Genomic DNA, 26,862 nt, shown 5'->3' with positions numbered 1-26,862 from the left:
TCACTAAGACTGTGTGTGAATAGGAATGCCATTCAACCATCAGCTTCTTAAGTACAGTTATTAAAAAGAAGAATTATGTTGGATTAAGTGCTTTTTTTATAGTTCATCTACTTTTCTCCATAATTATGGCTACAGTTTTTAGGCTAAAATGTCAGCACCTGGGATTTGTAAATGGAAAATAAAGGAGCTTTGAGGACAGGAGTACCATGCAAACAGAGAAGGTCAGGTTGCTTTCTTGATTAATGGGTCATTTGTTCCAAGTACTGGTGTCACAGCTATATTTCAGTGTTTGTTATGCTGTAAATAAATATTCCAGCTGCAAAATTCATTACTTTCTAATAACCCAGCAGATTTGCATACTCAAAGGCATTGAAAGCAAATAATTTACAATTTTTTACATAAAATTGTATATGTATACAACATGTATGGAAGCCACATGTATCATTTTATCTAAGCAAAAGACAAATAGCCTGGTGAAAAAGGACCAGAACTGAAAATTAACAGAAAGTTAATTTACATTTTCTTCTTCTTCTTCACCTGAGAGCTTAAAAGCAGATTAGGACAAAAAAAAAAAAAAAAAAAAAAAAAAAGATAAAATAACTATACAGCCTAAGTAGTTCCAGACTCCATCCTTCAGCCATCGGGCATGAGTTGGCCACATCTACCTGGTCAAACTCTTCGATTCCAAAACACATTACAGTGCCCAAACTGCCTTTTTTGGGAACAGCCTCGGACTGTGCCAGCTCCCAAAGCAGGGAACTGGTGGTGAGAGAGGTGCCTGCCATGCCGGGGTCCTGGCCCCCAGGTACAGGGAGCTCAGCCTGAGAGAACAGGCTTGTCCTGTGCTTCTGTCTGGCTCTGACAGTGGCAGCCACAGTCAGCTCAGAGTGGGAGGTTGGGGTCTAGGTCCTGTGTTAGCCAAAGTCCTGCCCTCCATATCAGTAGAAGGGTTTGTAGTTTGACATTAAAGAGACTCTCCTATTCCTTTTTGATTGTCTTGTTCCCTGCCTGAGACACTGGCACCAGCCATAGAGACTGTGTTGTGACAGCTCAACTCATTATGCAGATGAAGGTACCAACAAACACATGATGTTTTTTAGGCAGATTTGAGCCCAGCTGCATAGAACAATTGATTGGGCTGTGACATATTTCAGTTTTCAAGCTAGTGAGAGAGGAAAAGGTAATTTGGACAGGATTTAAAATATGCCAGTTAAAACTAAATGGCATTGCCTAAAGGACAATGATAAATAGAGGAAACTGCAGAGTGGTTAAATAAAATACACTGTTCATAGAGAGATGCAGGTTTCTGTCAGTAATGCACACAGTTGGCATGGAAACAAGCAGTGAACAGTGGAGAATGAGACTTTTCAAAGTGAAGCACTGTGTAGATAATAATCATGTTGCCTGAGGCTTGAACTATTCCTTAGCCTCGTTGTTTAAGCAGTAAAGAGGACAGTATCACAAAGAGACCAACTTCCATTTTCAAGTTGAAATGTCATATTCAATGTCTGTTATCAGCTGGTAAGAAAAGACAAAACCACCTAATTAGAACTATGGAAATCAAAAAAAGCCCAGAGCAATAATTCTGAAAGAGGTTCTGTACTGAAAATGGTAGCACAGGATGAGAAACTTATTTTTGCTAGTGGTATAACATGACCAAAGGGGATTTAAAATTAGTGCAAAGACAAAAATACAAATTGTTTCCAAGCAACAGTTTTTATGTGTTGGTAAACTATGTGTTAAATAAGATAGTTGAGGGGCAACTGAAGCAATATTTTGTCAGGAAAATCCTGTAGGAGTGTTTGGTATTTATTTTTAAAATAATGGTATGTAAGAATCCCAGCTATCCTCAGACATATGCATGAAGTCCTGCATACCTGCAAAGACATTTCTGTCTTCTGCAGCCTGAAAGAAAAACACGGTATTAAGGCACATGGAGAATCATAGTAAGATTTTTGGGAGAATGAAAGCACAACTGAGGTTCCCAAACAGCTATTTTCCAAAATTAAAATTTAGTGACTTTGAAATAGGCAAAATTTTAGGCTGAAACTTTAATAGGAGCTCAACAGAGATTGGGAGAATATTTTAAAGGGTAAATAAAGAGGAGAGGAACTTCTCTTTTGACAGTCCACTGAAGCCCAGCATTTTATCCAGACACACATCATGCAGAAGCAGAGCAGTCTTTTAGATACGAAAGGAACTTCTAATTGTCCAATTGATGGCAGAATATGGGTTATAGGTTCGGAATCTCAGTTAGTTCAATCCACAGTGTCCTGCAGTAAGAGTACCCTGATCTGCTGTTCTACAAGATCACTTTGACATATGGCAAGTGATTTCCATGTGGAGCCACTGCAGACTGGTGTCTCTGAAGCTCCAGTCAGGCCATTGCTGTCAAGCAGGGTGTATTACCTTGGATTTGGGCTGAGCTGGTATTCTTACATGATGCCTGGCTGCTGTTCTGAACCAAGTGATATCTGCCTAGAACTCACCACAAATGCATACCTGTGGTTTCATCTGTAACCTTAACTTTTCTGTGGTATTTTCTTATGAGAAAGAATTTAAGCCTCTCATATTACTTTGCAAATATGAGTTTATCTGCAAATATTTTTATTTTCTTTTAATTATCTCCATATCTGGGTGATAAAGTCCCCAAAAACTCAATTCTGAACCGCAATACAGAAGCCTGTTGAGCAAACAAAGTTGAGTGTCAGGAGCACAGCATCTTTATCACACTTAATCTCAATATTAATTAAAAAGTTTTATTTATGAAAGTTTTCCTTAATTTTTTATCAGGTCTTTCCAAACACAAACTACTGTTTGGTTGTTTTAGAAATATGTTAAAAATAAACGAATGAATGTTTGTTACATGACATTACAAACAGAGAAGATAAAATCCATTTGGGCTTTTTTATAAATATAATTTTCCCCTTAAAGAGTTAATGCAAACCTAGTATTTGCTTCCCTTTTCATTGGTAACATTTAACATAAGCTGAAAGAAAAAAAATGTGTCTTGGAAGTAAAGCCACATGTCCTTGGCAAACCATGCGCACAGTAAAGAAAAAGCACGTGAGGCTGTCTCAGCAGCAAGAGACTGGCTCAGAAGCTAAGAGTTTCCACCAGCTGCTGGATCAAATTCACCCTTATCCTACAAAGTCAAGTCCTGTCTTCCCTTGCCTCTACCTCATTTTCCTCCTTCTCACCCCCTGCAACCGAACAACCAGATCTTTTGGTGTTTCACATAGAAGAACATTTGGGGAATAGAAAATAATGTAAAAGAAGAGTAACAAGCATCTCTTAGGTCAAGCTGAGCTAAGGGGAATTCCATTAAATAGAATTTAAATGGCTTCAATGCAAAAAGTGTGTAGCCATGATATTTTATGAAAAATCCTTTCCTAGGATTTTTCCTGTCCTGAGGAGCTGAGAGCCTCAGGAAAGAAATGTAAACAATAACTATCTGCTGCTGTGGAATGCAACAGGTGAATCTTCCATTGGTCCATGTGGATTGTTTTCAATCAGTGACCAATCACAGTCCCCTGTGCCAAGGCTGCGAGCAGTCACAGGATTTTTGTTATGCATTCTATTCTATTCTTGGTCTTTGTAGCCTTCTGATCTGTCTTCTCTCTTTTAGTATAGTTTTAATGTAGTATTTTAATATATAACATAATAAATCAGCCTTCTGAGCAAAATGGAGTCAAGCCTCATGTCCTCACACATGGGGTGTTTGTTGAAACAAAAGTGTACTTTGAAAATATAATAGAAGCAGAAAACTTAGATATGTTTCTCTTGTTTAACAACACTGCCCATGATGAACTCCATTAGGCAAAACTACAGATCCTTCTTTCTACAGAAAGAGCAAGTTGAGTCTTTTCACCCTTTATAATGCCATAGGCAATGTTCCAGCAGAATGCCTATCAGAGTCTGCAGGAGAAGGAGGCTCCATGGAGGTTTGAAGAGCATTAATACAATGCCAGCACAACAGTACATGTGCAAAGCACAAAGAAAGTTTCATAGTAGTCTACAGGCCATCACAAGCCCACCCTGGCACCTATTAAGAGGACAGAGACACACAGAGCAGTCTAGTGTCACAGATCTCTATTCATTGCATATTTGAATTTATTGCAAAACTTCAGCTTGTGTAAGGACTCCAGAACTGTTTCTTAGGGAAACTTACATAATGCAAGACACTAGAAATACATCCATCATATTAGGATTTAACATCATCCTCATCTCCTCTCTGCTTTGCCTCCTCTCATATCATAGGAAGAAGTCTTGGACAAAACAGGAGAGTGCTGGGGGAAGACTGGGATCTGAACATGCTTTTGAGCATGGATTACTTCCCGTCTTTGCCTGGCATTTGGTTATGATATGCTCCTGCTGATAGATGCCACTTTTTCTTGAGTCACTCTTCTTCCTGACAACAGCAGCCAAAATCATCCAGGTCCCCAGTAATTTTATTTCAGCTTCAGCAGGGTCAAACAAAAAGCAAACCATGAAGTTATGTGTGTCATGACAAATTGCTTACATAACTCAGAAACTCATAAAACTTGGGCACAGCTGTATCTCATTTCCCAAGGCGAGCTGAGACACCATGTCTTCCCACCTGTTCAGCCTTACTGCACACATCAGCAAGGACACTGAGAAAAAAAGTCCTCTGAAAAACATTACACAATATTAGCAATATTCAGAATGGCATGTACAAAAAGCACAGTTCTTGGTATTGCAAAAACTCTGATATTCCTGATTCATGTGAGTTAGTGTCACTTACAGTACTTTAGAATGAGAGAGAATATGTTCATATGAGGAACTAGTAAGGGCTACAATATACAGCATTAACATTTATCAGAATAAATTGAATCATAAACTTGATCTCTGCCTCTAATCAAGTGCTGAGATTTTGTTAGCTCAATGCATATGGTTTCTCATAAAATCTCTTGCTTAGCCTAAAGTAGAGCTGACTCAACATTTATTGAAGCACAATGAAATTTTAAATGTGGAAAAACTGAGAAATTCTGTTGGGAATACTGGTTTGCTGAGAACTATAAATGTTATATAAGTTTTCAACAGAATCTGTTCATAGTAGTTATTTGGAATAATATGGTAGTAACTGAAACATACTGTCTGAGAAGCTAAGGACAATGTAAGGCTTCAGTAAAATCCAAGAATGTGTTGCCCCACTGAGCCCTCTATAAAATCTAGTTTTACATTTTTTTCAGTAAAATTTCATAGTGCATTAATTCCAAAGAAATAAAAAGAGCATACTCAGCTCTAGTTATTTGCCTTAGTGCTTGACACATTCTGCCACTAACTTTAAATGTATTCAAGTCTCTGTTGTTTTTGTGACCCAATTGAAACAATAAACATTAATTACCAAGTGTCAGTATGTGTATTTTATAAAGCTTAATTCATTAGAAGCAGTATGAAGAGCTGCATGCAGTAGGAAGCAATCTCCAGTGATTATGGAATTTGACCCTGGATGGTCACTGTTGTCTATGGCCCTGGCTCCCCCCTTACACACCTTCTTGTGGAAAATAGTTAAGCCACACTGCTAATATCAATGCTACTGTCCCCCTCCCATCTTTTCCACCTGGGTTTTTCCAACTAGTCCACAGGTCTGAAAACTTGTTTCTTTGGGGTTTTTTTGTCAAAACAAGCAGCTGCATCAAAACCAGCACGATGTCTTTTAGAGAAATATTGATTTTGACAACATTTACAGTGAGAAATTTCAAGTGTCAAGGATAGATTCTTGGTTTCCAATGGCAAAAGACATGAACTCAAAGGCTGACCTTTCTGATCAGAAAACATGTTTCACCACAATTTCCTTTCTGAAAATAATTGAAAGGTTTTGGTTTTGTTCTAAGAAGAAAAACAAGATTTAAGACCATAACAGCTGCTGCGAAAATAATTTTTATTTCTGTCCAGCTCTTCATCTGAAAAGGTATTCTTGAAATGTGAACTTTCTGTTTGGGATGGAATGCTATCAGACCCAGCATTCTTTCTGGGTGGGTTTCTGTTCATCTATGGGTCAGAGGCGTTGATAGACAATAAATAAGGTCAAATTATTCTCTAAGGGTATTTAAGTCTCAAATATATTTCTAGATCTTTTCATAACATTTCAACCCTTTACCCTTATGTCATCTTTAGTGATATAAAGGGGCAAAATTGAAGTAATTATTTGTATTTTTATGAGTAACGATTTATGGGATCAGTCTCCCCCATTAATATAATGGATCTACCTGATATTTTTTGGTTTTGCCTCTTCTCATAACAGGAACTACAAAGAATGTTGCAGGAGACCCTGTAAGGAGAGTAGCCTGAATTGAAATATTGTTTTAAAAAAGGAAAGGTGAAAGAAAATATTGAACACTGATCACAAATTAGAAATGTTAGGGTTATCTAAAGATTTCTATTACTCTTCCCTATTAAAACAAACAAAAACCCCCAAAAATAAGTTTGGGGAATACAGAAGGTATCCAGTACTACTCCATAACAAGTCAGAGCACTCTAAACACACAAGCTGGAGAGATGGCACCAAATTATTTCTATAGTTTATGCTACATGTTGATATAATAGGACACTGTGATGGCATAATATTGACTCTGTATTAATAATGACTTTGACAGTAGATAGAAATAAACACTATCTGTGTTTTGCATCTATTTTCTAGGAACAGGTTTCAAGTAATCATTTATGAAAAATCTAGATTTTAGCAGAAGTATTTAATAATATTTTTAGCCTATTGCTTCACTCTTCTGACACTGAAAATATGTATTTAGTTACATCTTCTCTGCACACATAAAAATAGTTAAAACCAGCCTTCTTGTTCTACCACTTGAAAATATAATCCTGCCCTAAGCACTGTACTGGGTAAAAGACTTCTGATCTCAGCCTGAGCTGAAATAATGCTCCACAGCAAACACTACCACAGCCCATTACCTGGCCTTGATACTTTATGGCACAGTATGGCCATGCACATTCTATAAAATTCTTCAAGTCATAAATGAGGTGGCTGCTACTGTAATTCTGTGTAGGGAATGTACTTGAAAACAGTCATAGGAGCTGGGGAGATCCAAGTCAGTAATGGGCTGAACCCAGGGAGACCAATGGCAACTGATATACGGACCAACCCGAGCTCCAGAATTAACAATGCAGTTGTCCTGAACAATGCAAATACATTTCCTTACTGGAAGAGGGTAGAAGCATTAAATTAATTTACAATTACTTTTTTGACAAAGCAACCCACCTAGTTGAAGAAGAGAGGACAGTTGATGTAATCTTTTTTAGATTTCTGTAAAGCTTTCAATATTGTCTCCAGTACCCTTCTGGATAAAATATCCTGCATTCAGCTGGATAAACAAATCATAGGATGGGTGAGCAGCTGGCTCATGTGTTGGGCACAAGGGGTTACACTGAATGGGTAATATCACACTGGTGACCTGTCACTGGAGGCTTCCACAGGGCTTCATCCTGATCCTGTGCTACTCAATGTCTTCAATAACGTCTTGAAGGCAGGACTGGAAGGGACACTAACCAAGGTCACAGATTATACTAAACAGGGAGGAGTTTTGACTCCCTACAGAGCAGGGAGGCCCTGCAGAGGGACCTTGACAAATCAGATGACTGGGCAACCAGCAACAACATGAAGTTCAATAAGGGAAAGCGCCAGATTCTGCACCTGGTATGGGCAACCCAGAATGTACAGACAGACTGGGGAATGGGATATGGGAAAGCAGTGCCATGGACCTGAGATACCTGGTGGATGCAAAGTTGAACATGACCCAGCATGCCCTGGCAGCCAGGAGGGCCAACTCTGTCCTGGGGGCATCAGGCACAACATCACCAGCTGGGCAAGGGAGGGGATTGTCCTGCTCTGCTCTGCACTGGGGCAGCCTCACCTCCAGTGCTGGGGGCAGATCTGGGTGCCACAATGTAAGAAAGACATTAAACTGTTAGAGAGTGTACAAGGAGAGCAACAAAGATGGTGAAGGGCCTTGAGGGGAAGCTGTGAGGAGCAGCTGAGGGCAGTGGGTCTGTTCAGCCTGGAGGAGACTGAGGGGAGGCCTCACTGCAGTTACAGCTTCCTCGTGAGGGGAAGAGGAGGGTCAGGCACTGATCTCTGCTCTGTGGTGACCAGAGACAGGACCTGAGGGAATGGCCTGAAGCTGTGTCAGGGGAGGTTTAGGTTGGATATCAGGAAAAGATTCTTCCTCCAGAGGATGGTTGGGCACTGGAACAGGCTCCTCAGGGAAGCTGTGTACAGCCCTAGCCTGACAGCGTTCAAGAAGCCATTTGGACAATGCTCTTGAGCATGTGGAGGGACTCTTGGGGAGTCTTGTGCAGGGCCAGGAGCTGGTCTTTGATGATCTTTGTGGGTCCCTTCCGACTCGGGATATTCAGGGACTCTGTGATATTCATTAATTTTCATCGAGACAGTCAGACTCTTTAAAGTAAGAAAGTTAAAGCTTTTTCAGTTTTGATTAATCATAGATGTTTTTAGTGCAGTTTATAGTAAAACATTTATTTTAGTTAGATTCATGGAGAACTCTGTATTTTTGTATTTGGTGGGACTTCCCCCAGGACTTCAGAAGGGTCTGTCCCAAAGCCCCAGCCAGGAGCAGGGCAGCCAGGCCTGCCCTGGGCATCAGGAAGTTCCCTGGGGATGAGGACAAGCCAAGGCTTGATCAGCCTACAGGTGGAGGTCAGGATCCATGAGGTGAACCAGGGTCAGAAACTGTCTGGGGATGGCAGGGAAAGAAGGAGCAGAGTGTGTGACTGCTGGGACTGCCCTGGTCACCGCTGTTCACCTGAGGGGTGAGAGCAGCATGGTCTACTCCTAAATCAAGGCAACCAAAGGCACACAGTTCACATTTAGTACCTCGGTAACTTAAAGTATAATCTTCTGGAGACTACCTGTTAATGATATGAAGTAAATAAATTGAATAATTCTATGTGACAGAAAAAAATGAATCAATTGAACACAAGACATCAATGCTGAATTTAAAAATTACAAAATTATTTTCTACATCACAGGACTAAACCTACATTAAATTGTGTCTTAAAAGAACTATAATGTTTTGGTGCACATCTGGCAATACTGTTGCAGAAATTTGGATAACTTTCAGCATTCCACTTTATCCTAAATTTTTTTTAGTGAAGTGTTTGTGATTCCTAGGTGTCTTAAGTTTAGTGCAATAAGTCATGTTTTCAACATTCTCATCTTCCTGTTAAACCTTGCCAAGTTTTGGAAGGATTAGCTACATAAAATGAAAAAAAAATTGGTTAGTAGCTCTTTTTAGACTAAGAAATTATGTGATCAGATCTAATGCCGTGCAGTTGCAGTCTATAACCTTTCATAAAACTTTCTACCTACAAATAATCTTTCACAGATTTCCACTAGCCATCATTAGTAGGATTTTCTAGTCAGAGCTAGTGAACAATATCTATTGTTCTATCTAATAGAGCTATTACATGCTCTCCTCTATCCATTTACAGACTACAAACTACTCAGAGGACATGTTCCTTTGCTACTAAAATGTCCTTTTGTACTCGTTTTTCCCAAAGTCTTCACCTGCCATTCCCAGTAGAAGTCCCAGATGGCACTTCTTGCTCAATGAACAGTGTTGGCTAATGAGCTGTCAGACTGCATGGACTCTTTCAGGCAAAAACACAGGGCTGACCTTGAGCTCTTGTCACACAGGTTTGTAAAGAATGTTACCCATTTTAAAGTACAAACCTGGAGTTACAACCAATGCAGCAGGAAATAAATGGGTAGAAAAGGTATTGACTGGGGCAGGGACTTCTAATTAAACCAGAGATTACAGATTTCTGACACAAGTGGAGAAAATATACATAAAAAACTGTCTCATCTTTATATAAATATTCATTAAAAATGTTCACTTAAATGAGCACAGCAAGACAACAATGGTCCTATATAAATCACTTATCCATATGATCCCATTCCAGAGCATTTTCTCATGGTACTTGCCATGAACACGGAACTTGCCTCTCCCCACAAAGCATTATGCAAATCCAGTATTATATCTTTCAGGGGTTCCTGAAGTACAAATAACCAAAAGCCCTTTTCAAGCTCATTTTTTTTTTTTATTTATCTCATGGCCAAGCCCCTTTTCAAGGGACATAGCAAGAAACACCCATATATGGAAGTATTTTTCATTACTTAATGAAGAATTAGTAGCTCTTTGTACATTGTTCTATAGGCAGAGACATGGAACAAGAAAAAGTGCCAAATATTTTAAGATTCATAATGTCCAAGGCACATAACTTTTTCTTTCCTGTCTACTTTTTGTTGGATTTTTGATTTTTTACTCTTTGAAGTTGCAAGTAAGTGAAAGGTTCTACTTATTATATAAGATGATGAGCATTATTTAATCTTTCTTTCTTTTAGAAGTACCTACTCCTCATGCTAATGCCAAGGTAAAAAGTTTGCATATCCCTTTCAAGAGTTAATGGGATGTAATTTTGGGATTAACACCACCAATAAAAAGGCAGAGGGGAGGGTGGAATTTGGACAAAGTAAATAAAGTGTTAAGTAGTTGATCTGCATTATTTAAAGGATTTAAAGGATTTCTGTTTTAAAGGATTTCTATGAGAAACCAAAGATGTGTCACAATCTGTGGCGTAACTGAGTAGTTGTACAATTAATATTTTTCCTTCTGCACATTTTTCAAGGTCTTACAAAGCCAAGTGGAAAAGTTTCCACAATGGACATCACATTGTTTGGGAAGGGAGGAGTCAGCTAACACCCTAATTCAATTGAATTCCTAAGCAAGAATGTAAAACAGATGAGAAATGAATGTTCCAAACAGCTTCTTGCATATCATAGGAAGTCAACTAATCAAACTAAAAAGTTTTTGTTCCTTCTCATAATATGAATTATTAATCAAAGTTACTTTATGATTCATTTCCCTAAATCATACTGTAAAGGGAAGCACAGCTCCCAGGATACACTGAAACTTCATGTGTGCTCAAGAGTAATGAGATAACTATTAGACATATGAAAGAGACAGATTTTCAGGGTTAGGGCATTTGCTGTGGGTGAATTTGTCTCTGAAACAGAATGATTCCTTCTCTATGCTAAGTCATACCTAGGAAAAACCCTAAATGAGAAACAGGTGAAGTGTTGCATGTTCTAACACATCATGTTAATGAGCCTACTTCTGTTTTTTTCTGAAATATTTTCCCCAGTCCTGTAATAGAAAACTAAGCCTTTGCTTGTTAACTCTCCATTAATTTCGTTTACTAAAAGCAAAACTGCCAAGTTTTACAAGGAGAGGGTACTCTGTTTCTTCAGAAATAGCATGTTTAAAGAAGTTATTGCATATACACAAGTCCTTTAAGTGTCTGAGATATGCAATGAATTGTCACTTTATGGAAGGTCGTGTGTCTTTCCCACCAATATTCTAGGCTCATTTTGAGCACTGGTAGCTGACAGACTTCAGGGAAAAATTATTCCCATATGGGCAAACACTATTGCTCTGCTGGCAAGCAACAATTAGCCATGAGACACGTTAGCATAATCCCTTGTTGTCACAGAAAGCCTCCAAGTTATTTAAACACCACTAACACATACTAGTCTTTTGGGAATGCACTTCTGAGGTTCTTCAGGCAGAGACAGCTCTGTGTCTGACAGAAAGATCCATGGAAGGCATTAACAGATGTTTCGAAAACAACCACAGTGTTTGCCTGAATTATTCTTTTACCTAAAAATAAACCCATATCCTAACCCAAACTTTAAACAAATTTCAGCTTTACAGAGGTCTAAAAGTAGCAGGATGCAAGGGTACATATGGGGAAAACATGATGTATTTGGGAGGATAGTATTTCAGTAATATATGTTTCCACCAACTGCAAGCAGAAAGGTTGAACACATATTTACACAGCAGTAGTAAAAAGTTGAATGATTTAGCAGCAAATGAAAATTAAATACAAGAGGCAGGCCAAGAAAATATGAGGAACAGTAGTTAGAAATTCTACACGGACTGCCACAGAAAGGAAAATGTTAATGAAAGAGGAAATGCCTAAGCTCTAGTCAAGCATTTCTGGCACTAAAGTGAACATTTCAATGGAATAGGCTTTTGTGAACTTGGGGCATTTCTGATGCTTCATTTAAGTTAAATCATTTGTTAAATACATTCTATTGGCTGAGAATTTCCTGAAGTCCTAAGTAGACAGAAGTATATGTGGGTGTCTGGGTCTACAAAAAAATTAAATAGGAAATACCATTTTTTTAAGTTTAGTTACAGAAGTGAGTTCTAGTAAAAAGGTAGCATAGGAAACCTTCTAGATTAAAACATTAGCGTTCTTTATTGTTTTTAATTTTCTTTATTGTTTTTAGTTTTCTCATCTATCATCTGAGGATACTTTCTTTCTGTGCAATTGACCATATATATTTCACATTGTCTGATATTTTAATAAATAAATCCATCTGGATGAAATCAGATTGTCTTCAGATGTTGAAACCCAACCTTTTTTCAGTTCAGCTATTTATACAGAATTTCAATGTCCTTGCAAAAACTGGCTTTTTTGTAAAGGAAAAACCATGCTGCTTTGCATTTGTGCAGAACTATTGCTGCTCCTTCATTTATTTGTAATCATTTCCTATTTCACATTGTCACAGGGTCATATCTCTAGGTACAAGTTCTTTGAAATATTATTCTGACATAAAACATGCAATATAAGTAGTGAGGCCTACTTTAAGTTCTAAAGCTTTGTACTCTAGAAGCATCTTCTGGATTATTGATTAACTAAATGCTCTGTTTAATGCTCTTGTTTCTCTGTGCAACTACATCTGCAAATTATTTTAGGAATGGATGGATTTTTGGAGTGCATGTCCATCTCTTTTTTTTTTTTTTTTTTTTTTTTTTGAAAATGAACTTTAAGTTAATTTAAGGTTAAGTTACCCTAAATTCAGAATTTGGAGTAGCATTTCTGGCATTTCTAATGCCTTTACAAATCCTTCTCTTTAGATTTCTACTTTTCACTGATGAGATTCCTCTAGCTTAGAAACTTTCTGGCTAAGACAGATGATTTTAGTTGATACTCACCTTATTATTGTTTTCCTTTAGAACAGTAATATTAGAGTTATTTGCTATTCTCTTTATTTCCTAAGATTTTTATTTGGGGTTTAAAACCTAGTAACTATTCGGTCATATAATATGCATCTCACCTATCAAAGTCTGTCTTAAAAAGATTAGATATGATATGATATGATATGATATGATATGATATGATATGATATGATATGATATGATATGACATAATGGAATATACATGCTTGTTTATTCAGCATTCATCCTCACCTGAAGGTTATTGCACTGTGGTTTTGGAATTGCCTTTAATTAATTTTATTTCAGCTGCCATTTAAAATGTTAGTATTGATCAAAAACTGTTATGACATTTATATTTCTCAGAAACTTCTTCTTATCAGAGGAGCTGTTTAAATATTTTTCCATAGGAAGATGCTTGCCTATTAAAAATATAGCACTAGGAAAGTAGCATCTCACTTATGAAAACCAGAAAAAACTTCTGGTAAAAATATTGTTCTTCCACCCTTCTGGAATGATATATTTCTCATGTATAAGTTTAATGCTGTGTAAATATTTAGGTGTTTAGGTTTATTTGGGATTTTTTAAATTAGATCTTCTGGTTAATTGTGGGATTTCCTACTGGATAGAAATCATGAATTCTGAGCATTGGCTTTTATGAGCCATCTTCATAGCAGACATCAGGTGAGCAGACACCCCTGGAGAGACTGCAGGTGTGTATTCCAGTCTAACTATAGGAAAGGAAGTGTCCAAGAGCAGAGATCCATCTGGCAGACTGTAAGTAGTGGATTTATCAGTACTCAGATAATTGGCTACATTGATTTTCAGTTTGTACAAGTCCAAAGAGTGTATGGAATCCATTTATTTTCTCTTTAAAAAAATTTCTTACAGTTCATTTCCTGATCTAGTACCATTCTCATTCAGCAGAGCAGAGATTTTTGAGTGTTCACTTTGGCAAATGACTCTCAGAAAAATAAAAATCTTGCCCCTGACTTCACAGCTATCATCAGTCTTTTCATATGTGTCTAACTGCTAAGAATTCGAGACAAAGAATATGAAACATCAATAATTCTCTTTGGTTCTATTAATACTGGAAGGGAGGCAGATGAGCCAAAAATGAAGCATATCTAAGAGAAGGACAAAACTTTATTACAGTGTTGGTTGACTTTGGAATTTATCTTCTGCAATGAAGTAAAAAAAAAACAAACTTCAAAAACAAATACTGTTTTGAATCACAGTGCAAGCCACGTATTTTTCAGACATCCCAGGAAACAAAAAGACATTATAAAACAAGACATTATTAAATATTAAACATAAATATTTATATTTTGGATTTAAGTGTAAATATAAATGTAATGCTAATTTCACTGCAATAAACTTTATTAGTAATATTTCTCACCTTTGAAAGACACTCAGGTTTCATTCAGATGGACTTATTAATCAATCTTTGATATACATGTTGTCATCTCCACTCAAAGAAAATTGAGTTTCCTATACTATAATCCAGCATAATTTCTATACCTTATTTCAGAGATTTGGCTTTCTATCCCAAATTAACTGAAAAGATCTCTGGAACTCTACCATGTCACAGAATCTGAATTTGAAAATGTTACATATTTTTCATAGGAACACAAATTTTCAAACATTCCATTATAATTCCAAAAATCCTTGTTTTGTTTTGTTTTGTTTTGTTTTTTTTGAGGACTCAAATTTAGGTATCTACAAACAACATGATTACTGAACATAAAGATACATGAATGAGAGTATAGTTAATATAAGTGAGGCTTCATTGCTGTTCTCTTGTATAAATTTCTCAAGTTTTCTATATTCTCAATAAAATCTTTCATAAATAACAGAATGAAAAATTAATAACCTTGCAGAATAATCCTCATAAAAAATTATAACATTGAATATAAACAGTATTTTCAAACATCCAACAATCAATATTTGCCTAGCTTGATTTGAATTTTTCCCATTTAAATATTATTTTAAATATTTATATTTTTAAAAAGATTACATCCATTTGAGACAATTTTTTCTTAGTTGCTCATGTTTATCCCACAAGGCTGAATCTGGGACATACCAATCATTCTGTGGCAAAACACTAATACCATTATAAATCTGGGTTTACAGCCTCGCGACTGAAAGGAACAAAAGGAGAAAAGGGGTTGTGAAAGCACTCGCAAGATCAAAGAAATGGAGTGGCGAAATAAACTTCCCTGTTACACCATATATACTGCACTAATCTCTCCAAAGACTACATGTGGCTCCTGACATTTTGAAAGTCTGCATTTGCAGTTCAGTTGATAAACATCTGCTGTTTTCAAATCAAAACAACTCGTCACAATGCATTTTATCAGAGAGCAGAGCAAGAGATTGCCTTTAGTAATCTGATCACTCTTATCACGGATAGACTCTTGGATCCAAGCTTTGCTTTGTTTTTAATGCTTGAAACTATTCCAAAAACGCATCTACATCCTTTGTTACTAATTTGGAGACCTTGTTTAACTTGCAATAAAATAAAGCAAAGTCCTGCTTTGCCTGCACGGGTCACTTTGTTTCATCTTGAGTACAATTCATGGATCATGGACTAGTTTGTACTGGGAGTTGTAATTGCTGACAGCCTTAGCACTTATGCCACTGTCTGTATCTTCTTCTGTTGAAAGGATTTGTTCCCCTTCTAAATTCCATTTTTAAGTTCTTGTTTTTATTTTAGCTATTTCTTAAAGCAATTATCACAACTTTGTACATGATGTCTATTTTCGCTAACAGATTTCCAGTGAACAATGGGAAGAGGAAACCAGGTTTTTTCTCATGGAAAAAGGACATATGGGCTGTGTCTATGCTAATAAGCTAAGAAAGGATAAGGCATGGGTGCATGTATGAAATTGCCCATTTTATGTGGCACTTAGCAGGTATGGACTTTTCCTGTACTGTATCCCCTGTTATTGCAAATAATGTGTGAGTACAGCTTGGAGGTTAATGTGGGACAGGGGCTGCTGCCTTACCTTTTGGGGCAACAGGAGTGGGAAGACTGAACTCTGTGACTGTAACTGGTGCTGTGCAATTTGCACTGGAAGCCAGAAAGACCTTTACTCATAAACATAGCCCTGGATGAAGGGGCACTGCACAAAAGGAACCAATCAAGAACACTCCAGACAGTCAATAAGGGTTATACAGAATAGGAAGTCATGTAACAGAAAGATATATAGAAGACAAGCTAAGAAAGTTGGGACTGTTCACCTGGAGAAGAGAAGGTTGTGTGAAGATCTCACAGCAACCTTCCAGCATATGAAGAGAGCCTGCAGAGAAGACGGAATGGGGCTCTGTCAGGAACTGCAGTGATGACAGAACAAAAAGTAATGAGTAAAACTTGAAAGAGGAAATTTAGTTTAGATATTAGGAACAAATTCTTTACTGTGAGGGTGGTGAGACACTGGAACAAGTTGCCCAGAGAAATTGTGGGCATCCCAAACTTGGCAGTGTTCAAAGAAAAGCTTGATAAATCCTTGACCAACCTGGTCTAGTGGGAGGTGTCTCTGCCTATGGCAAGGGAGGTTGGGACTAGATGATCTTTAAGGTCCATTCCAACCCCATAACATTTTATGATTCTATGATATTCCTTTAGCATTTATTTATTATTTTTCAAAATGAACTCTGCAGTGCTAGACATGTCTCTGGGTATCTATCCCTGTGCATGGGCACCAGAGGGAATAAAAATTGCACAGGAAGGGAAGAAGGAAATAAAATGAGCCCTGCAGTGCGGTGAGGAAAGCACCATTTTTTCTAGAACAATAAGAATTTGCGTTTCAAGAACTGAAGTATTCATGAGGAAATCTGAGGGATGTGTAGAACAGTAGGCAAGTCTTGCACAAATTTACTTATCTTCAAAAAATTGTACAGGTAAAAATCAAATTGTAGAGACACATATCTTTTGAACAGAACTCTCTTCAAAGAGACATGGTAAGGTCACCTCCCAAAAGTATCACACAAGTAATTTAATATATGTGCAGGAACAAAGGAAACTGCTTTTGTCTGGCAAAACATATCGTTATTTATATCATACAAATACAAAAGTACCAATACCAGAAAAGTACCTTTTAGTAACTTATCTCTGCAGGTGTGAGAGAGGAAAAAATGCATGGGCTTTCATGTGTCATGAGACAGAAGAGTCACCAGAGGACTATTCAGATTTTATCCCTAAATTTAAATGAAACCATACTTAAACCACAACAAAGAAAATAATCCCTTGGTAACAATACATTACAATTTTCCAAGGTCCTATGTTATATCATAAGCAGTATGGCTCTTCATGATTTATGCCATCCACCCTAAGCCTAATAATTCTAGCCCATGCCTATTATTTCCAGCTATCAGGACCACACCATCTGAGCAGCAACTTCAGTCTTCAGGTTCTTCAGTCTAAACTTAGTTTTACCCTGGCTGTTATTCACTGAAAAGAAGAGAACAAAACATTGAGATTCCAAATAAACAAGTCACTTTCTGATCCCTAATTTGCTGAATCCTTTACTAACAAAATGAGATATGCAGCATTTAAATTTTCAAGCTACTTGGGCCTCAAACTGAGCCAAATCTAAGCCAGACAATGAATATTCACCTCAAGCTACCCTTTCCTGAATCTAACTTAACTGTTGTTGCCCAGGAATGAAAAGCAACAAGAAAAGAAGACTGAAAAAAATATTTTTAAAATACACAATACACAAACATTACAATTCCTTTGCATAATGCTGTCGAGTGTGCACCTTTAAGAAATAAAAGCAGCTCTTCTCTTTCCAACTCTCAAACCATGAATCCAGCCCCAACTCAAAACCTAGCAATGGTCAGGGATTGCATCTCCCCAGAAACAGGATAGAAAAAAAAGCAACAGTTGTCCTTAGCAGCACGCCTCTTAAATCTTGAGACATATAGCCTTCTTCGATCTGTACATTCCCAAACTCTAGCCCAAACATAAGTGCTGAACTTAACCAAGGTCATGGAACAAATTTTAAGAAAAAAAGATCACAAAGTATTGTCCTAAAACAACTCTTTTTCCTTTTTCTGAGGGCAAGGTACCAGATGTTGAAATGGGTTCTTCAGTTATTGCATTCCCCCAAATAACCTTAACCTCAAAAATAATGCTAGCCAAGGGAACCACCCATCCAGTGAAGGGAGCATAAACTGTTGACCACAATTGACTCCAGACTTCTCTTCAGTCTTCTCTCTGAAGGCTGCTCAGTCTCAGAGAAAAACTAGATTTTTTTTTTTTGACTTGTAATCCCCAACATAAGAGTCATTATAATAGGAACTATACACACAGTAAAAAAAAAAAAAGGTTGACAACAGCTCTTTTCCAAACTCTTAGAGGCAGAAAATAATTAACTTGTTTTGTCAAGCTTTTATATTACCAATATTTAATTCAAATCTAATCCTAACTCTGATTGCAGAGGACAGGACCCTTTCTTCCCATAAGAAAACATAAATTTCTGATCACAGTCAACACCAGCCCTAGTTTAGGATGAAGTATATTTTTTGGAAATAAATGATAATAACTTACATTGGAGAGATAGGCATATATGAGTTAAACTTATGAATTAGTTTAGGATTTGTAATGGTTTTGCCCTATGGTCCTCTACCCAGAGATTCCTTATTCAAAGTACACTTTAAACTACAAATGTATTTTACAAAATCAGTGGGGGGCACCATTACTCCTGTATTAAGATGGCTCTGAACACTACTTGGAACACTAAGCTTATACAAAAAGAGCTAAGAAATAATTGACCTGACCATGAAATAAGGTATGCAGCTGCAGAGGAACCTGGACTCTGCTAGAGTAACAAGATCTACTGAAATGTCACTTAACCATGGGTTTGTTAATTTGTAGTTTACTTAGATATTTTAATAGCTACTGACCTAGCACACTGTGCCGTTTTCTGAGTGTCACAATATGTTTGAATACTTATTCATCCTCACTGCAGGGAGCTAATTTCCAGAGAGAGCTGGGCTCAGTGGTGGCCATTCCTTGTCAGGCAGAGGGCAGAGCTAAGATTAGCACTAGGATGATTTTTGGAAAATGATAACTGAAAATGTCAAGAATATGCAGTGTATGCCAAGCCTCCTGCCAAATCTCGGTGAGGGGCATGAAGGAAAAGGATTAGTGGTACAGGAATCCATGCTCACAGCCAAGGACAACAACTGTCCACCCCTGAGGAGTAACTCCCACTGGCTGGAAATCTAGTCTGACACTTCTGTCCAGCCTGACAGTTTCTGGTGATTATGTAAGGACATATCACAGACCCTGCTAACTTGTAGTGTCGGTAACTTCTGCTCCTGGTGATGGATTTTAATCTCTTTTCCAGCAACTTGATATTCTAGTAAATTCAGCATGGATGTTGAGAGGCAGGTGTGGGTAGGGGTCCTTATGGAAAACATACTGGAATATCACAGGTGCATGGAATGCAAATGAGTAAAGTGAGATGCTGATATTAAAGGAATTGTGTGAGAAAATGAGAGTGGATGCAATATGTGTCACAGACAAACTAAGGTCTTATGTATGGGGTCACATTTGGTGATCTCAGATGAGAACTCAGTCATAGCTAATTGTAAAAGTTGCCTGTGATTATGGAGGTCTGCACTTTTTTTCTTGAGGAAGTTTAAGTAGTCTTTAGCCTTACCTGCATTTATATAAATATATCAGTTAGGTGTCATATAATTAACAAAAATACTTAAAAGAAAAAATTAACAAAACCCTTGAATAAACCCTTAATAACTGGAATTATGTGTTAATGATGACTTATGTACAATATTATCTTGAAAACACCACATAAAACTATTAACACAACATTTCACCAGAGTAAATAACTGTTCATTTGAGGGAAAATCTGATGGAATATGGCCTGAAATTAAGGTGTGAATTGATCTCAGTGGGAAATAATGTAATGAAAAACACAGGACCATATATGCCTGGGGATGTGTAAAAATACCATCATTAAAAGCTCATCATTCACTTTTCTTCTTTAGTCAGCCTAATAGCAGTCAGCAGTTTCCAAAACCAAGCTGTTGTCCCATAAGACTCAGTTTGGTAACAGGAGAATGAGGTCCCAGCATTGATGGACATGTTTTCCACTAGACTGAACTGGAACTAGCCTGAAGTAAAACTTCCTGAAAACTTCCATCCACAAACCCACACTCAATGTCTGTATTAATTGGTAATGCAAATGTTGCCAGTAAATGTTATGTCTCTCCAGAAGGATGCAGGCACTTAAATAACAAGTGCAAACTGTAACAGGAAGTAGCCACAGTAGTCGAAGTTTAAGTTTATTTAAGAAGGACAGACATAATAAAAGATCATTCACAGTGTCCCCCTTCTGGAATATCAAAGGACTACATATGAAATTCATAAAGACTTCAAATAATTCTAACTCATTTACCCAATACAGGGTATGAACTAAATCTAATATTTTTCTAAAAGTTTATTACCCCTTCAAATTAAAATTTCCACTTCTATAAAAGAAATAGTATCTGTCAAAAACATGCCTGTAATTTTGTTTAAATGGGATATATTTATTTACTTCTCATTTAATATGCATGTGTTAAAATTAATCTTCTTCTTCCACTTGCATGCATTTTCCATTCCCGATGGCATAAGAAATTACTCTGGAGCTGATTGAGCCCTAGTTTTTTTTTTTAATCATCCATCCACATCAATTTAACATCTGCTTTCAATATTATAGGAATTTTTTTTTAATTTGTGGCTTTACTTCGTTTATAAATGTGGAATATCATAGATTATTCTCTTCTCTTGTAATACTGAAATTAATTTTCTTCTATAGCAAAAATATCATCACCACTTCTATAAAATGCAATGATAAAACTGTTTGATCTAAAACAAATCCAGTAAAAAACCCCAGCTTAATACAGTAAATTCTTTATGGTTTAGTTATGCTCTTAAAATCTTAGACTTTGTATCCTGCAAAAAGTTCTGATTACTTAGTAAACATACAACAGTTTCTGTTTTGTCTTTATAAAATCAACTTTTTCAAAAATAGCAACCCAAAATATGTACTTGTCCAAGGACTTGTCCTCATGCAAGCTTTGTTTAGCTATTACACATAAAATAACAACTCATGCTTTTTATATAGTACTTACTGTTTGTTTATGTTATGGAAATTACTCCAGTTTATTCTTCTAGACATATGAATCATTTGTTTAACTCCTTCAGTGTGCATACAAAAAGGAAGTAGAAGACTTCTTGCTCCACTTGATGAATATAATTGTATGTGAGAATGAGGTGACATTTACTCACATTAAGGAGGATTAACTGCATTCTCACACTGTTCTACCATTAGGAATACAAACCAAAACAGACAAAACAAAACCATGCATAGAATTAAATTACTTTAAAACTCATAATTACATATTGCAGAAAAAATATCCTCAGACCTTTAACCTAAAAAAACCCTCTTCTTCATTTTGCTATAGGTTACAAAGCTGACAAAACCAGTTTTATCTGTGAATTGACTCCCTACATTTAAAGAGTTTGAAGTTTAATTTTTCAAAATTAAAATAAATAATAATATTTATATATTACCATTTATTAATCTGCTTTAAAAAAAAAGAAAATCTTAAGAAAATAATACTATGTAAATATACTTTTTCTGAATCCTCAGCTGGTGTTAGGGAGTCTTACTGAGATTAAATATACACACCTAGAAGGAATTATCACAGCTGAGGTTACAGACACAAAAATTTTACCCCCTTTGTCCTCTGTTTATTAAGAGTCTAATCATCATATAAGTTAGAACAGCACACTGACCATGTGCGAACAACACAGTCTTCACTTTTAGCTCCTTTACAGTACCAGAGATATCTGAAAGAATCTTCCTGACAGACAAAAGTCTGATGCAGGGGGTGAAATCTTGGCTCAATAAAAGTCAGTGGTAAACTCCTATTGAATTTACTGGACCTACAGTTTTCTCCAGAGGTGTAAAAGATCCTATGAACAAAGGGCATGTTCCTAAATATAATTTATGAACAATAACAGTACAGTTAAGCACCTTTTTTCTGGTTAGATTTGGGGCAAAGCAAAGAATATTATTTCTTAGAAAGTCTGGGAAAATCTGCTGCTGTCAATTTCCTGACATAAATGCATCCTGATACAAAGCCTTCAGTGGTAGCTGTAGGATTTAGTAGGGAACCTCCAAGAGAATTGTGCTTTCCAGCAGGTGTTGTTTTACTTAACTATTCCTAGTGTGAGCATAAAAGCAAATTTGGTTGATAGAGTGCATATATTTACAATGGATTATTTTTTGGCTATGTGATATAGCAGCTTTCTTTATGACCTTCAGGTTTATGAGGAAAAACCACAGAGCAACTATGAGAGTTACTACAACACTACTGAGACCAAGAAATTATTTTTTCCTCATTTTTGGTTTTTCCTTGGCCAATATTGATAACAATGGCTAAGCTGTTTCTGGACAGAAAGTGTTCTGAAGGAAATGGACAGTACAGTTGAACAAAGAAAGGGGAAAAAAGGTGCAAGAAAGCTTTGCCATCTGACACAGTTGTGTAACATGCATTCAGGTCATAAACTTACCTTGGAAAAAAGCAGATGCAGAAAAAACAGCTTCAAAGGCATCCACACTGGGAAGTCTGCCTTCTTATTGATTAATCTGCACAATTTTTACTTTACTTTTTAAAAGAAGATCCAATTACAAAATTAGTTAATAGCTGAAACAGGCAACACTTCCATTAGTTTTCTCTGCCTCTCCCAGTGGTTTGGGGATTTATGTGCTATTTCCTACACATATAGCGGTAAACTTTATGAAATAGTGAACAAAAAGGTGAAGCTATTATACAAACAGAATTCTGATACTCCTAGAAAATCACTGGAGATCTAGTCTAAGCCTCTCCAAAGCCAATTAAAATACTGGACCATGATAAGGATGTGGTGGAGGATAGTACTGAAAACACAATGTTTTTGTATAAATTTATATTACCTGCATTCTTATTTTGCTTTGCCTAGAAATTATGGAAAAATTTAGAAGAGTTTCACTGGTGTGTATTAAAGCAAATCAATTAATTGATTAATAAATTAGTCTTTTAGGTCCTAAGGAAAATATAAGAACTATTAATAAATAAAGATAAGTGGCTTTTGTATGGAAAATATCTTCATCTCTTGGTAATGTGGAAGAACTAGAATAATATAAAATTAACAGCAATGAGAGTAGAATGAATTTCATTAATTTTGGTATCAACTGCATGAAAACAACCACCTTCTTTCCAAAACAGCCACGGAGTACATGTTAGAATACAATGCTTAATGATGTGGGGATAATCTATTTTATTAAGTCCTTTTCAACATGAAGCAATCATCACCTTTTTAACTAATCATCTATTTCACATTCTAATAAACATGGAAATCATCTGCAATGATACTTAAAGTCGCATATAGAGTGTGCTTCTCCTTTCCTGTGGCTAGGTTAACACCACACCCATGGAAAATGTTATTATGTTCTGATGATGCCAGAGTTTGGTTTTACTCTGATGGGACCATGAAGGCCACGTTAAACTGACCAACTGTGATTTACAGCTAGTTTGTCTTCTGCCCGGAAAATGTACAATTGAGCTATATAAAACAGTAGCTGTTTTCCTCATTCATCTGTTTTGAATCACACTAATCCTAGGTTTGGATGAATGATAACATGAATTAATGTTTATGGTGTTCCTAAGTATTTAGTAAGAATTACACAACTGTATTGCCACAATCATGGAATTAATCATAGAATATTAAACATTGGAAAGGACCTTAAAGATCATCTCATCTCAATCCGCTGTACCATGGGCAAGGACACTAAGGAGCATGGTCAGGATGCACTTCAACTGAACGTGGCCACGCTCCTTGTCCATGTTCTAGACGTGGTCCAGGGAAATTAGCTTTAGGTGTCTCTGCTTCAGCAGGGTGAGTGAACAAGATGTTCTCCAGACATCCCCTCAAACTACAATAATTCTGTAATTCTTCTCATGTCTGTGTAGAGGATTGTCAGTTAAAAGACTTGCAAAAACTGTAGCCTAGTTTGCTACATTCATGAAAATGAATATATTATTCATGTTATGCTCTATGTATCATAGGTATAGAATACACCTATTTTTCTGTGTTGCTTGATCACCCTATACCTTTTTAATGTTTTGGGGATTTTGGCGGGGGTTGTTTGGATTTGTTTTTCCTCCTTAAAAGTCAAGAATCAAGTTTGTGTGTTTTATTGATGGATTATGTTTGTTTGGTCTGTTCTCAGAGAAACACAGAGCTCATTAAGTCTACAGGGTTGTTAAGGTCATTGAAATCATAGAGTTCCAGCAAGTATGGAATATGACACAGCACTGCAGACTGAATGATCAGAAACACAACTCACAACTCATAGAGGAGCTTTGCCCTGCAAGATTTCCTCCTCTATGAGTGGCTTGATAGTTCACAATAGCCACAAGGCAGAGTTATGTGAACTGGATCCAGCCGCCAAGGCCTCTATAAAGAGTTTATTACTTCAGAACCAATTGTATGTCTCTCTATACAACTGTGGTTGTAAATTATCTTTTTCTAGGTACAAATTGAGTTTAGAAAATAAGTAGATAAAGTAGTTAACACTAGTGCTGACAGTGGGGCCAGCCAAATCCCTTGTGCATGAGAAAAAAAGAGGAGCTGGTCACAAAACATTTTTTGTGCTTGGCCCTCTGAACATTGCTCACATGTGGAAAGCTTTGTCTTCCAGTACAATATTTCTCTCTTGTTTCAGTATAATGATCCACATAGCAATCCCTACCACAGGTACTCCATACTACTTTAAAAGTACTCATCTTTAACATGAGATCATCACTGAGCTTGCACTCTCAGTAACTTGATCCTTAGAAAAGTGTACAACAGCAAACAAAGAAGCAGAAGGGATCACAGGCATGTGGAGCTCATTGAATTGAGAGATGAAATTTCATATAGACCCAAATAAATCTATAATCAAAATTGCTACAAAAGCAATGCTGTTTCAATACCCCACTGCTCTATATAAAATGTTTTTTTCATTAGATATATAGTTACTTACATGGTTCATTATGTAATAGACTTAGGCATGCAAAACTATGTTTTATGTTTTCCTGTAAAAGTTAGAACCAAGTATTCTTTTGGCCTGTCTCTTGGTGCAAAATTCAATTGGACTTGAGTGAATAGTTTTTGAGTGAGCAATATGAAATGCCTATTGCAGTTGTTACATTTAGTAATTATATAATGTTTTATTTAAATGTATTTCTAAAAAGCACTTATAGATATAAATGCGTTTCTAAAGTTTTCTTTAAACATTGATAAAATTTTTGTAAATAAAATAAACATTGATCACAAATTTTTGTACAGGAAGCTATTCAATTACCCAAATAGAAGAGCCTGTGTCTGTGATTTTGCACACAATCAACAGTGGACTATAAAAATCTTCTTTTGTTGAAAGGTTTGGATTCCCTTGCACATTCCCAGTAATGTGTATTGGTTATTATTAGTTATAACTTCATATTTTCTTTCTCTGTGAGTCAAGACTACAACCCAAGCTAGAAGTTACAGAGAAAAGGAGCACTTCTGTGTCTGGGGAAAAAAACCCAAGACTGAATTTTCAGTTGAGACCAATTGTAAAGGAAAATGGGAGACTAGAAAGAGGAAAAGTTGAAATGCCAAACAGGTACCAGGGTCCTGGGTCACTAAGAGTGAATAGTGGCCAGAATTCTTAAAGTGCTTGATAGATATAACCTTGTGGTTATGAAACAGGAATTACATGCCCAAATATCTTTCTGAATCTCAGCCTCACTGTAGAAAAAGATTTCTGATATGCTACTCACAAGTGAAAAAATTTATCTAATATTTTTGCACATTCCTGATATTAAATAAAAATCACAATAGACCTACTTATTGAAACATCCTTGAGACAATGTAAAACAAATTTTCTTTTTTCTTATGGATTATTCAGCTGGAACTAGACTAAAAGGACTAAATCCATATATTGTTTAAATCTATGTATTTTACTTTGTGGTACTTGTATGAAGAAAAAACAAGTATTAGAACAGCTGAAATAAATACATTTGTTTAAAATCTTTTTCATTCAGTATAACAAGACTGCAACATACAATCTGTGATATAAACAGATGTCAAATCCAGGAAGAGTAGTGACATGACCATATAGGTACTGGCAAATGTTTAGAAATACACTTCCAAAAATACAGTGGTAAATTAGAGAAAGCTGAAGTATCTAAATTTTAATATCTAAAAAAGTCAGGTTCTAATTAAAAACAAAAGAATGCTATTGCTTTTGAAGATTTGTCTGACATAAATTAATTCATCACTGACTTTAATACACACAGTGTAAAGTTAAGGGAAGCTGTTTCTGGAGCTCCCACATGATGAAATTCTCCTGCAGTCAAGGAGAGGTTCAGTGTTCAGGAGAGTGTTGATTCAATAGCAGGGCCGTTTTTTTTGTTTTTCTGGGAGGATTAAATGTTGGAAAGACATGGGGTTTTTTCACAAATATCTGTAAGAATTCTGTCAAAGAAAATCATTAAAGGCACAGATGGGTAGTGTTTTAGCCAGTTTCTTCTTGGTGTACAAACGCCCTGGTCATCATTTATCTATTGCTTCCTGTTTCTTTAAACAGGTGGAGTTATCCAGCATCCTGATGCTACAGCCCCTTGATAGCACAAGCTCTAGGAGACACCTTCCATTTAATCTTATTCATCATAATAGGTGGCCAAAGATGCCTGAAGTTCAGCCTTTTTAATATAG

General features: G+C 36.5%; 2 long non-coding RNA genes across 3 annotated transcripts; one reads left to right on the top strand and one right to left on the bottom strand.

Annotated features, from left to right (window-relative positions):
• Positions 1 to 4,175: 4,175 nt before the first annotated feature.
• LOC135297985 (uncharacterized) lies at positions 4,176 to 7,708 on the bottom strand. The gene is made up of 4 exons (XR_010359935.1): positions 7,434 to 7,708; positions 7,241 to 7,343; positions 6,234 to 6,295; positions 4,176 to 4,651 (listed from the first exon to the last, which is right to left on the bottom strand). It is a non-coding gene; the product is annotated as an uncharacterized LOC135297985 (long non-coding RNA).
• Positions 7,709 to 7,799: 91 nt separating this feature from the next.
• Positions 7,800 to 25,279, top strand: LOC135297986 (uncharacterized). 2 transcript variants are annotated; one of them, XR_010359936.1, is made up of 3 exons: positions 7,800 to 7,926; positions 15,834 to 15,976; positions 24,353 to 25,279. It is a non-coding gene; the product is annotated as an uncharacterized LOC135297986 (long non-coding RNA). The 2 variants fall into 2 exon arrangements; XR_010359937.1 differs by having other exon boundaries at positions 22,406 to 25,279.
• Positions 25,280 to 26,862: the final 1,583 nt, after the last annotated feature.

The sequence above is a fragment of the Passer domesticus genome, chromosome 3 (genome assembly GCF_036417665.1).
Source record: "Passer domesticus isolate bPasDom1 chromosome 3, bPasDom1.hap1, whole genome shotgun sequence".
Classification (NCBI taxonomy): Eukaryota; Metazoa; Chordata; class Aves; order Passeriformes; family Passeridae; genus Passer; species Passer domesticus.
The sequence above is the reverse complement of the archived record's forward strand: the minus strand, read 5'-3'. Positions and strand labels throughout refer to the sequence as shown.